This window comes from Crocodylus siamensis, chromosome 4 (genome assembly GCF_052110815.1).
Source record: "Crocodylus siamensis isolate JL-2025a chromosome 4, ASM5211081v1, whole genome shotgun sequence".
Classification (NCBI taxonomy): Eukaryota; Metazoa; Chordata; order Crocodylia; family Crocodylidae; genus Crocodylus; species Crocodylus siamensis.
The window spans coordinates 141,104,636-141,116,864 of NC_143398.1; positions in this window are offsets into that span (position 1 = coordinate 141,104,636).

Genomic DNA, 12,229 nt, shown 5'->3' on the forward strand with positions numbered 1-12,229 from the left:
ACTGAGAAGTGCAGGGAACTACACCTGGGGAGGAAGAACCAGCACTATACCTACAGGCTGGGGAACTCTCTTCTCGTCAGTGCAGAGGCAGAAAAAGATCTTGGAGTCATTATTGAGGCTGATATGAACATGGGTCGCCAATGTGGGGACGCAGTCAGGAAGGCCAGCCGCACCTTGTCATGCATCCAGAGCTGCATCTGAAGCAGTTCCAAGGAGGTGATCCTCCCCCTCTATGTGACACTGGTTAGGCCGCAGTTGGAGTACTGCATCTAGTTCTGGGTGCCACACTTCAGGAGTGATGTGGACAGCATCGAGAGAGTCCAGAGGAGGGCCACCCACATGATCAGGAGTCAGCAGGGCAGGCCCTACGAGGAGAGGCTAAGGGACCTGAACCTGTTCAGCCTGCACCAGAGAAGGCTGAGGGGGATCTAGTGGCCTGTTACAAGCTAGTCAGGGGGGACCAACAGGCACTGAGAGAGTCCTTGTTTCCCTGAGCACTGCCAGGAGTGACAAGAAATAACAGTCACAAGCTGGCAGAGGGTAGATTCAAGCTAGAAATCAGGAGGCGCTACTTCACTGTCAGGGCAGCTAGGATCTGGAACCAGCTTCCAAGGGAAGGGGTGCTGGCTCCTACCCTGGGAGTCTTTAAAAGGAGGCTGGATAGACACCTGGCCAGGGTCATTTGACCCCATTACTCTTTCCTGCCACAGCGGGGGTTCGGACTTGATGATCTGCTCAGGTCCCTTCTGACCTGTGGTAATAAATTTAACCTGGCTCCTAACTTGATTAAGAAAACAGACAGAGACCAGAGGTGCTGATACTGCTTATTTCAGTTAAATGTTCTGAGATAAGGAATCCTGCATGCCTTGTTTTGTCTTGATATATTACCCTGTGTACGGATGTTAAGTTTATTTTTCTCTCTGAGAAACCAGAAACTGATAACTATTTCTATAAGCACAATGTTTCACTCTTCTTTAAGTAAACTGCCTGTATGTCTGTGTGTGTGTTAGATCAGTGATTTACTGTCCAAAGTCATATTTTTTCCTCTCTGTCTTGAGTATAAATATGTTTGTAAATTTATAGAGTTTGAGAAATCCTTTGAAACAGACAAGTGGGTGATTCCCCTTGCTGTATGGAATTCTCCCTGTGATCATAGTATAGCCCTAAATAAAGAAAAGCTGGCTCTGTCAGTTCTGATTCAACCACAATGCAAAGTTTGATATCTTCCACAATTTGGTGCTGTGACTTGGATAGAGATGCCCGGAGTGATCAGTTGGGACACAGACATCTCTTCACTGAAGCCCTGCTGTTGTAAACACTGTAGGGATTTCAAATCAAATAGTTCCTCATCCTGTTTCCCAACCATTACATGTTTCTCTTGGTCCTGTTTCTGATCAACATGACTTTCTCCTTAGTCCTTGTTCTCCTGTTAATTTGTTAGGCAGAAATTTACTTTGTAAACTCAGCTGTACTACCTATTGCTCTCCTAATGGTGTTTATTTGGATATCCCCTGTGGTAACAAAATGGCTGTACTTGCCGCCTTAGCTAGCTCACCTCCTGAGCCTGAGTTTCCTGATCTTTCTGTGTTGCAAGAAGAAATTATAAAAGCTGTCTCTCCATTTCTCTGGTCCCAGCATGCTAATGAGGTAGAGCAAATCCATACTGCCCAGCCTGTAAAAATTAGATTAAACCCAGCAAAGCCTTTATCCAAAGTTGCTCAATACCCTTTACGTCCAGAAGCCGAAGAAGGGATACTCCCTGTTATAAGTGCCCTTTTAAAGCAGGGTATCATTGTCCCAACTAAGATCCCTTGTAATATGCCTATTCTTCCTGTAAAAAAACCTGGAAAAAATACCCATCGCTTTGTACAAGACCTCCGTGTGGTAAATTCTGCAGTTTTACCTATGTTTCCTGTTGTATCAAATCCTACTACTATCTTGTCCTGTATTCCTCCTAATGCTTGTTATTTTACTGTTGTTGATTTGTGCTCTGCATTTTTCTCTATTCCTATACACCCTGATAGCCAGTTTCTCTTTGCATTTACCTATCAAGAACTTCAGTATACTTGGACACCATTGCCCCAGGGCTATATTGAATCCCCTTCTCTTTTTTCTCCAATTCTGAAGAAAGATCTAAATGACATAATATTTAAAGAAAATTCTGTGCTTGTGCAATATGTTGATGATTTGCTCTTGGCATCTACCTCCCTTGAAGCCTGTATAACTGATTCTTTAACTCTCCTCATCTCTCTTGCCCTAAAAGGCCATAAGGCATCAAAAGAAAAGCTACAACTGTGTCTTCCTCGTGTCCACTATTTAGGTCATGAGATTTCTGCTGGAGAACGACTGCTTTCCTCTTCCAGAATAGAAGCTATTCTTAAAATCCCTAGACCAACTACTGTGTCCCAAATGCGTACCTTCCTAGGCATGGCTGGCCACAGCCTCCAGTGGATACTCGGCTATGCCTCTATAGTCAAGCTGTTGCAAAATCTGACCCTTGTTAATACCCCTGAGCCTTTACCTTGGACTTCAGAGATGGAAGCCGCTTTTGCATCTATTAAACAAGCTCTGTCACAAGCTCCTGCCTTAGGCCTTCCCGATTATACTAAACCTTTTATTCTCTTTTGTCATGAAAAGGATGGATTAGCACTTGTAGTACTCACTCAGACACATGGAAACAAGCATCGTACCATTGCTTATTATAGCTCTGCTCTTGATCCAGTTGCAGCTGGACTTCTTCCATGTCTCCATGCTGTAGCTGCAGGTGCTGTCACTGTTGAACTTTCCTCTACCCTTGTATTAGGTTCTCCCCTTACTGTTGCTGTCCCACATGCTGTAGCAGCCCTTTTACTAAAAACAAAAACCCAACACCTTTCAAATGCTAGATTAACTAAGTATGAAATCTCACTTCTCTCTGCTGGAAATGTCATCATAACTAGGTGCCCTGTTTTAAACCCTGCTTCTCTGTTACCTACCCCTTCGGCTGGTGGACTCCATGATTGCGTTATTGTTACTGCTCACCTAACAATGCCCCATGCTGATCTAAAGGACAACCCCTTGCAAAACCCAGATCTAGTATTCTATGTTGACGGATCATGTCAAAGAAACTCAAAAGGTTCCCTTGTTGCAGGATATGCAGTATGTACCCAATATGATGTTATAGAATGCCATCACTTACCTAATGTGTATTCAGCTCAAGTTGCCAAGCTTGTGGCCCTCACCAGGGCTTGCTCCCTAGCTTCTGGTGCCTCTGTTAATATTTATATGGATCCTTGCTATGCTTTTGATATTGCATATGATGATGGTCAACTTTGGAAACAAAGAAGCTTCTTCACTTCAGGAGGTGCCAAGATTAGTAATGGTCCATACGTAAATGCCTTGTTGAATACTTCACAATTACCTTCTGCTGTTGATATTATTAAATGTCAAGCTCACCAGAAACCTTATGATGATATTACAAGTGAAAATGCTCTGGCAGATTCCACTCCCAAAGCTGCGGCTTTTTCCACTCCTCAGGCTACTCCTGTGTTTTTGCCTATTCCAACTGACCAGTCTCCATTGGCAAGTCGTCACAACGTCGCCCTCCTCCAAGATCAGGCTCCAGAACCAGAGAAATATACATGGAGACTGGCTGGGTGTTTGTTACACCCTGACCATTTGTGGCGCTCCCCAGACGGCTGCCTGTTTGCCCCAATGGTCCTTCTTCCTCATCTTGCTCGCATACACCATGGTATGGCACATGTGAGAAAAGGGAGGATGATAGGAGCTGTTAAGCTTAATTGATTTGCTCCAACTTTTCCATCTGTGGCTCAACAGTACTGCCTCACCTGTCCTATTTGCCAAGCCCATAATGTGGGAAAGCCTGTAAAAACAAAGAAGGCAGCACACCCCCCACCTTGGGGACCATTTGTAAATTTACAGTTAGATTTTATTCAAATGCAGAAATGTTGTTCTTATGAATATGTTCTTGTTATTGTATGTATGTTTTCTGGATGGGTAGAAACCTACCCATGTGCAAAAGCTGGCACCATCACTGTAAGCAAAAAGTTGCTCAGAGACTTTATTCCAAGGTTTGGTATTCTTTTATCCCTAAACTCTGATAGAGGAATTCATTTTACTGGACAGATAATGAAAGAAGTCTGCAAAGTCCTGCAGATCCAACAGAACTTTCATTTCCCATACCATCCACAGTCCTTGGGCCAAGTGGAACGCCAAAATGGCATTCTGAAAAATAAACTGGCGAAAATTTGTGCTGAGACTCACCTGAAATGGCCAGATGCACTTCCCATAGCCCTTATGAGTATGAGATCTACTGCCTACCGAAAGACTGGGCTTAGCCACCTGTTGTCTTCCACTTTTGCGATATCTATTCACTTGATGATGCCATTCTTGACTATTATAAGGCAGTAATGAAGTGCGTTAAGGCTTTTTATTCACAGGTACAGGCAGCTGTCCCCAAAGAACCAGATCAGCCATGCCATTCTATTCTGCCTGGTGACTGGTTCCGTATAAAAGTTCATCAATGAAAGTCATCACTGGAACCTCACTGGAAAAGCCCATTCCAGGTACTCCTGACCACCAACACTGCAATAAAGTGTCAAGGACTCCAGACATGGATTCACGCTTCACACAGTAAGAAAACATCAGCCCTGTTAGACCCACAGTCTTCTCCATATCAATCTTGTAATCAGCCTCCACAGACTGGTAGTGAGCCTAGCACCTGCCAGCAGGAGAGGTCAAGACTAGTAGTGAGCCAAGTGCCTACTGGCGAAGAGGATTTGCCACTACACAGCAAAGAGGATGTGCCCCAACGACACCACTATGACCTTCGGGACAGGAAAAAGGCCTCTACCTAGTTCCTGGTTCCTGAGGTGGAGTTGGTTAGTCATGATTTAGGTAGTTCTCAGTATTTCTTTTTGGGCCATCTTATATGAACTTGACTCATCAGTTATAAGAAACTCTGTAAACCAACCTACACTTCCGCACTGACAAAGAAGATCATTTCATGAAAATATGTTCTTGTCTTTAGTTAATCAAATTGGGATAGATTTAAATGTCTCTCATTGTTGGATGTGTAGTCATGTGCCTATCTATTCTACTGGAGGGATACCCATGATACCCATGAATGCAACTCAGATATTAGCCCCTTACTATTTAAATTTTCATGGGAATGAAACCTGGCAGAATATAAGTTGCAACTGGTCTGACTATGTACGATTAGCGTATGCCACCCCTGGAAAGTTTTGTTGGACCTGTAATGGATCTTGTGTTGCAGAAGAAGTCAGTAAACGTGAAGCAGAATTTAATACCCAAGCTGCATGGATCAACGGTTCCCGGGACACTGGTATTCTTTCTGTTATATCATTAATCAAAGGATTTTCAGGTTATTATTAAAAAATGATGAACTGTAATACAAGTGGATTTACTGCACTAGCTTTTCTATTTTGTTTGTGAAGATAAGGCCTATAAAAATCTTCCCTCCGGTTGGAGAGGAACATGCTATGTCTCCACAGCGTATCCTCCCTTTACTATTAGATCTCACTTACCTAAAGGAAGAATTCGCAATGTTCACAAAATTACAAAAAATCAAAGGTTTTCGGGTATAATGTTCCCCAGCTAAGGTGCAGGCTTAGCTATGTCCAAGATAAAGAAAGATGCAGCATCTCTGGAAAAGATTGCTAATGCTACTGCCGATAGTTTTGATAAAATAAATACAGAAATGAAGGAAATAAGGCTAATGACACTGCAAAACCAACTTGCGTTAGATTATATACTAGCCAGCAAAGGCGGAGTCTGTGCTTTAATAGGTAAAGAATGTTGTACATATATTCCCAATAATTCAGAAGAAATCCAGGATTTAAGTAAAGATATTTGAAAAGAAGAAGCTAAATTACATGAGTCAGATAGTTGGAATTTGAGTTCTTGGTTTAGCTCTATTTTCAGTTCCTTAGGCTCTACCGTCATTCATAATTTGTTGATATTGTTTGTTGGTTTTTTTGGAGTATGCCTAGTGTTTATGATAGTACAATGTTGCTTAAGTTGTGCTGCCAAGCAAATGTGGAATAGCCCATTAACCAGAAACTAAGTGTATATATATAATTTGTATGTTGAAATAGCAGAAAGTAAAGAGAAAGAAAAACTAGAAGTTGAAAGGCGAATGGCTATAAATATCTAATTTTATGGGGGGAAAAAAAAGGAGGGAATGTGGTAATAAATTTAACCCGGCTCCTAACTTGACTAAGAAAACAGACAGAGCTGATACTGCTAATTTCAGTTAAATGTTCTGAGATAAGGAATCCTGCATGCCTTGTTTTGTCTTGATATATTACCCTGTGTATGGATGTTAAGTTTATTTTTCTCTCTGAGAAACCAGAAACTGATAACTATTTCTATAAGCACAATGTTTCACTCTTCTTTAAGTAAACTGCCTGTATGTCTGTGTGTGTGTTAAATCAGTGATTTACTGTCCAAAGTCATATTTTTTCTCTCTATCTTAAGTATAAATATGCTTGTAAACTTATAGAGTTCGAGAAATCCTTTGAAACAGACAAGTGGGTGATTTCCCTTGCTGTATGGAATTCTCCCTGTGATCACAGTATAGCCCTAAATAAAGAAAAGCTGGCTCTGTCAGTTCTGATTCAACCACAACACGAAGTTTGATTTCTTCCACAGACTCTACCACCTTTGAAACTATGAAACTATGAGAATGGCAGAAGACCAATGTGGCTACACATGGAGCTTCTGAAATGCCTCAAATGCAGAAGGAAAGCATACAGGCAATGGAAGAATGGGCAGGTCACCAAGGAAGCATACCAAGAAATAGTAATAACCTCTAGGGACACAATCAGAAGGGAAAGATAAAGAACAATATGCACCTGGCAAACAAGCTTAAGGACAACAAGAAGAAACTCTATAAATGTATTGGCCAGAAAAGGAGGACAAGGAAGCTGTGGGTCCTCAGTTAAGCCAGAGGGAACTCCTAACCAAAGATGTAAAGGTGGAACTACTCAACAGCTACTTTGCCTCAGTCTTCACAAAAAAATAAGCTACAGCTGAACACCTAATAGGGATAATCTGAATAAGGAAGTGGGTAAGCTGAGGAAGGAGATAACAAAAGAGACTGTCAGAGGGCTTTTGTTGGGTCTGAATGATTTTAAGTCCGAATGAGCTTTATCCCAGGTTCCCAAAGGAAATGACAGAGGAAATCTCAGAGCCCTTGACAATGATCTTCATGAAGCCATAGCAGACAAACCAGGTACCAGAGGACTAGAAAAGGGCCAATGTAGTGCTCTTCTGTAAAAAAGCAAGGAGGAGGATCCCAGGAGCTACAGGCCTCACCTCAATACCTGGGAAGTTACAGGAACACATCCTAAGGAAGTCCATTTGCAAACATCTGGAGGAGGAAAAGCTGGCCACAAGCAGCCAGCATGGATTTATGAATAATAAAGCATGTCAAAGAAATATGATTTTCTTCTTTGCCAAATAACTACTTGTGTGGATGAAGGGAATATTGTGGATATAGCATATCTGGACTTCAGCAAAGCTTCTGACCAGGTCCCACATATTCTTCAAACAAACAAATTGAAGAAATGTGGGATGGATAAAACTACTATAAGGTGGATAGGTAACTGGCTCAATAGCCATAAGCAAATGGAAAATATTAACAGGTCCATGTCAGAATGGCATGAGTTTTTGGGTGGAGTCACATAAGGGTCTGTCCTGCCCCAGTGCTGTTCAACCTAGATACTGGCATAGAAAGCTTCTTGAGCAAGTTTGCAGATGACACAAAACTGGGAAGGACTGCAAACACATTGGAGGATGTGAGTGCAATTCAGAAAGATCTCAACAAATTGGAAAGTCGGACAAGAGCTAAGAGGATAAAGTTCAATGCGGACAATGCAAGGTGCAGCCTCTCAGGAGGCATAATCAAAAACACAAATATAAAATGGGGGACACCTGGCTGGATGGCAGCATTAGGGAAAAGGATTTGGAGTCTTGGTAAACCACAGGCTCAATATGGGTTTGCAGTGTGATGCAGCTATACAAAAGGCACATGTGGTTTTGAGATGTATCAACAGAAGGATTAGATGTAAGATATGGGGAGACAATAATGCATCTCTACTCAGGCCTGGTTAGGCCTCATCGGGAGTAGCATGTGCAGTTCTGGTTTTCCCATTTTAAAACAGATGTGGAGAAGCTAGAGAGGGTCCAGAGGTGGGCAATGTGGCAGAAAGCCACCTTGGTTTCTCCCCAAAAATCTCTGCCCTGTGACACTGTGACTAAAATCTCTGAGCTGCAACCATTTGATTAGGGTGGGCCCTGCACACAAGGGACCGCACCCTCAGCCTGTCTATTTAGGTAACTTGAGCTGGCTGCATTCCTGAGGGAGGGGGGAAACCTGCTCCCTCTGCCTACGTGACTTGCATCAATTACCTGGGTAAGGGGTTTCTACCTGGGGAGCTGGAATCTTCCTGGTAACAGGTGATGTATTTCAAATTGGTTGGCTGACAGCCAACTGGGGCTGACTTCCACAGGACCAGGTGAATGAGGTCACAGGGGCTATATAAGTTTGAGCGGGGAAGAAGGGGGCTCTCTCTTCAGCCATGAGGTGAAGCAGCAGCCATGCGGGGGACACAGAGGAGCCTTACCATCTGAAACTGTCTCTCTCTCACCCCAAAACTCATGAGCAAGGAACTGCCTTCCTCCAAAGGGAAACTTCACCTGCCTTTGGAAGATGCTTGTGAGTAAGCTACTCAATCTGGTTGGATGTTTAGCTGGCAGTAACGCAGATGCGTGATCAAAAGGCTACCTCAGCCACACTGTTTGCTCTTTAGGATTTCTAAGATATTGCTCAATCTTGTACCCTAGTTTACCCTACCCCTTGTAATCAATAAAATTCTCCTTTTTGACTGGTGTGGGAGACTTATTGAGGGGTGGGTCTAAATTATGCCTAAGAGACCCCTTAGGTCTGCGGACTAAGGGAGACTTTGCTTTTTGCCCCCTGACTTGGGGAAGTGCCCCAAGTGCCTGTACCGGGTCGAGTACCCATCAGACTATTAGGCCTGTGTTTCCCCGAGGACACAGGGCTGAGACAGTCCCTTCTCGGGGTGGTGGCGGTGAACGTTACCCCCAGACTAGCGAGTGTGCTCCGGGAGAGGGGTCGGCCGAGCATAAGGCGCCCCTAGGGAGGCATTTGGAGCCTGGAAGGTGGTTGGGAGCAGGGAGGTGGGCGGCTCAATGCAGCAGCACCCCCTACTGGCCCACTACAGGCAACAAAGATGATTAAGGGCTTGGAAAGCAGGTTGTACGAGGAGAGGCTGAAGGAGCTGGGCACATTCCGCTTATGGGAAAGGCACTTAAGACGGGGCAAGATGCCAGTCTTCAAATAGTTGAAGGGGTGCCATGAAAGGTGAAAACACCTTTTCTCTCTTGCTGCAGACAGGAAGATGTGGACCAATTACTTGAAGTTGCAGCAAAGTACATTTAGATGGATATCCATAACAATCTTCTTCACTGTGAGGATAGTGAGGCAGTGGAATAGACTGCCTAGGAAAGTTGCAGACTCTCCATCACTGGAGGTGTTCAAGAAGAGGTTGGACAGCGACTGGTCAGGGACAACGTAAGTGTAGCTATGCCTACAGTCTGGTATGGATATTTCCCATGCTTCTGGGCTGGTTGCTGCCCACCCACCCCATACTTGTCAGGACATTTTTAAGCCTTCCCAGAGGCATTGGGTGTTGGCTACAGCCAAGGCTCGGGACTTTGACTGGAGTGTGCCAGTGCTCCTGCTGGGACCAGAGCTGTAGGTTCCGGGATAGAGCAGTGGTGATGCGTAGGGGGTGCATGGGGGTGGCATGCACCCCCTGAGAGTGCTGAGAGTGCTTGTCAGGCCACACTCCCTGTTTAGGCAACGGGCAGGAAGGCAGGCAGGAGTGCTGGTGCTCCCCCTGAAAGCTCTGGCTGGGGAGTGGGGCTGCTAGCTGAAGTGGCTGCGGGACTTCTGGAAAGGGTGAGCCACTCTTTGGTGAGTAAGATCACCACAGCCCCCCACAGTGAGATCCCCCCCCACACACACTCAAGAGGCACCAGTCACCCATGGGATAGAGGGTCTTGCCCTTCTGCTTAGGGTCAGATTGATCGCCGTATTTGGGGTCAGTCTGCACCTGCTGTTCAACTTGGCATCTCCTGTTCATTCTTGGATTGAAGAAAGAAAGCCTCTGCTGAAGTGGCATAACTAATGCATTTAGAGGGTGCTTAAGGTAGTTTAATGCCTGTTCACTAATGACAGCTCTCTTTTGAAGAACCTTTATGACAGTTTTAAGGTAAGCTGTGCCAAAGCCCTAAATCTCTGGCCCAAAGACGTGGTTGGTGCCTGTCTGCAAGCACCCTATATGCAAAGCAACATGAAACTTTGCAGACAGCAGCACTGAACACCAGAAGGTGCTCACTGGCAGCAGCTTGTGATCTAGGTTACCCGATCAAGGTGCAAAGGGGAATATTCCTGGGCTTTGGGGTACACAGGCCCTGCTGGCAAGGGCAACCGCTGCCAATAGTGAGCACTGCCTTCCTGGCATCATGCCATTTAGCAGCAGAGATGAGGTGGTAGAAAATAGGCGCAGCCATAATGCTGCCAGGGCCTTTCAAAGGGGCCTCAGGACCCCAGGCTGACAGGATGGGGCCATGAGAACAAGCTGAGCCAGGCCCTGCCCAGCACCCAGAAGACCAAAGCAGAGCAGCAAAGAGGGGAGACTAACCACGGGTTTTATGTGGTTTATTTAACAGTGCAGGGAGCAGCTGAAGGCCTGCCCTGCTGGGTATTCCTGGTCTTTGGGGTACACAGGGCCCTGCTGGCAAGCATTATAGCCCAGCTCCTGGTGCTCTGGTGAAGTGCCTGAAGATTGGAAGAAGGCCAGTGTGGTGCCTAAATTCAAGAAGGGAGGAAAGTGGATCTGGGTAACTATAGGCCCATCATCCTGGCCTTAACAGACTGGCCGATGGCAACAACTTGAGCGGTAGCCAGCACAGGTTTGTCGTGGGTAGGTCTTGCTTGACTAATCTTATTTCCTTTTATGACCAGGTGACCTATCACCTGGACAAGGGAGAAGAGATTGATGTCATATATCTTGACTTGAAAAAAGTCTTCCATCTAGTATTCCATGCTTGCAAGTAGTAAAATCGACCTGGATGGCCTAGTGGAGACATGGTGGGATGAAACATTTGACTGGGCATTAGACATAGAGGGCTATAGGTTATTTAGAAGAGATAGGAAGGGGGAAAAAGGTGGGGGGGGGGTTGCGCTGTATGTTAGGGAACAGTATACCAGTTCTACTTTCAAAATGGGACCAGAGGAAGGCTTATCTGAGACCCTCTTGGTCAAACTTCAAGGAGGGTGGGGGGGAGAGGGATCTGGTGGTAGGGGTTTACTACAGGCCACCACATCAGGAGGAAGAGCTGGATCAGGAATTTTCCAGGCAGCTTGGGAAGGCCATGCATGCAAAGGATGTTGTGGTCATGGGTGATATGAATTATCCTGACATCAACTGGGAGGAGCAGTCAGCCAGGTCTAGCCACTCACGAAGGTTCCCGACATGCGTACAGGACCTACCCCTCGTGCAGGAGGTACTCGTCCCCACTAGGGAAAATGCCATACTGTATCTGCTGTTAGCCTCTGGAAACGACCTGGTGGGGGAGCTGCTAGTACAAGGGAAGCTAGGGGACAGTGATTGTGAAATGATCCATTTTGCTATTCAGAGAAAGGTGGGGAGGGTAACTAGCACAGCGCAAATGCTTGACTTTAGGAAAGCCAACTTCGATGTGCTCAGGGCAGTAGTCAGGGAGGCACTCGGAGCCCAGGGGGTAGCTAGTATGGGGGTCCAGGAAAGGTGGTCCTTCCTCAAAGAGGCTATCCTTGGGGCACAGCAGGATGCAATTCCTCTGTGCAGGAAGGCAGGAAAAGGGTCCAAGAAACCTTCATGGCTGAGCACAGATATCCAGGATGGCCTGAGGGCAAAGAAAAAGGTGTACTGGTGGTGGAAGCAGGGGGCAGGGACAAAGGAGGAGTACACCTCCCTGACCCGAGCTTATAGGAATTTGGTAAGGGAGGCTAAAGCAGCACTGGAGCTTAGATTAGCTTCTGGGATTAAGGATAATAAAAAGTCCTTCTTCAAGTATACAGGTAGCAAGAAGAAGTCTTGGGATAACATTGGACCCTTACGGGGCAGGACAGGGC